Source organism: Delphinus delphis, chromosome 21 (genome assembly GCF_949987515.2).
Source record: "Delphinus delphis chromosome 21, mDelDel1.2, whole genome shotgun sequence".
Lineage (NCBI taxonomy): Eukaryota > Metazoa > Chordata > Mammalia > Artiodactyla > Delphinidae > Delphinus > Delphinus delphis.
In genome coordinates this window covers 22,244,350-22,246,039 of record NC_082703.1, presented here as the reverse complement: position 1 = coordinate 22,246,039, position 1,690 = coordinate 22,244,350, and the positions used below count along the sequence as shown (strand labels likewise).

Genomic DNA, 1,690 nt, shown 5'->3' with positions numbered 1-1,690 from the left:
CATCTATTCTTTCCATGTAAAAAATGAATAATTCTTTAAAAATTCTTTGGCAGGGATTTCCCTGGTAGCACAGTGGTTAAGACTCCACGCTTCCAATGCAGCAGGCCCGGGTTTGATCCCTGGTCGGGAACTAGATCCCACATGCATGCCACAACTAAGAGTTCACATGCCCGGGAGATTTTTCAGCAGAGGACTGAAGCTTCGGCCCTAGAGTTCTCACCTGCCCTTCCTGCCAGCCTGCACTACAGATTTCAGACTCTGTGAGAGCTCCTACATTCCTAGAAAGAGTCTACATTCATGAGGAAGTAGTCCCAGAAAACGAAGAACAGGCAGATCAAGATGTGTAGCTCTGTGGCTGACAATTTGTGGTTTTTGACAGATCGTCGAATCAGGGAAGACTATCCTCAAAAAGAGATCTTACAAGCGTTCAAAGCCAAATGTTGTGAGGAGGAACTGGACTTTAGGGCTGTGGTGATGGATGAGGTGGTGCTGACAGCTGAGCAAGGAAACCTGGGTCTTCGTATCAAAGGAGAACTAATTACTGCTTACCCTCAGGTGGTGGTAGTGAGAGTACCAACCCCTTGGGTGCAAAGTGATAGTGACATCACTGTTTTGCGCCATCTAGAGAAGATGGGATGCAGGTGGATGAACCGACCTCAAGCCATCCTGAACTGTGGTAATAAGTTCTGGACGTTTCAAGAGTTGGCAGGTCATGGTATTCCTCTGCCAGATACCTTCTCTTATGGTGGTCATGAAAATTTTGCTAACATGATTGATGAAGCTGAAGTACTGGAGTTCCCAATGGTGGTGAGGAATACACGGGGCCATAGAGGCAAAGCAGTTTTCTTGGCTCGCGATAAGCACCATTTGGCTGATCTAAGCCATCTTATTCGCCATGAAGCTCCATACCTGTTTCAGAAGTGTGTTAAAGAGTCTCACGGAAGGGATGTACGTGTCATTGTTGTGGGACGCCGTGCGGTTGGCACCATGTTACGCTGTTCAACAGATGGGAGGATGCAAAGCACCTGCTCACTGGGTGGTGTACGGATGATGTGCTCATTGAGTGAACACGGGAAACAGCTAGCTATCCAGGTGTCTAACATCCTGGGAATGAATGTGTGTGGCATTGACCTGTTGATGAAAGACAACGGCTCCTTCTGTGTCTGCGAGGCCAGTGCAAATGTAGGTTTGATAAGGCTTGTAATCTGGATGTAGCTGGTATCACAGCAGACTATGTCACCTCCCTTCTGCCCTCTGGCAGGCTCACCTGGCGTATGTCCCTGCTTCCCGCGGTGTCCATGGCCAGTGAGACTAGTGAGCCGGAGCTGGGCCCCCCAGCCAACACTGCTGTCGACAACCTGAGCAAAGTTCCAGCTCTGTTGACAGCGACCCCGAAACCACAGAGCGAGAGCTGCTCACCAAGCTCGCAGGGGGCCTATTCAACGGAAACCAACTGCTAGCCAATGAAATCAAACTCCTGGTGGAGTGATTCCATCAGTAAATAATTAACCAACAAAACCCTTGTAAAACTTCCTTTTTCCCTTTTTTTTTTTTAAACAAACTTGCAATGCTGTTCATGCAAAATGCTCAGGAAGATGAGAGGAAATTTGAGTAGGATTAGTTACAAGGGAAGGAGGGGGAGATAGACGAGACCTTTGCTACTAAGATGTTACTGACTTTGATTTACAAA

At 47.8% G+C, this 1,690-nt stretch overlaps 1 pseudogene; it reads left to right on the top strand.

The window, feature by feature from the left end:
- Positions 1-339: 339 nt before the first annotated feature.
- Positions 340-1,489, top strand: LOC132417572 (beta-citrylglutamate synthase B pseudogene; annotated as a pseudogene).
- Positions 1,490-1,690: the final 201 nt, after the last annotated feature.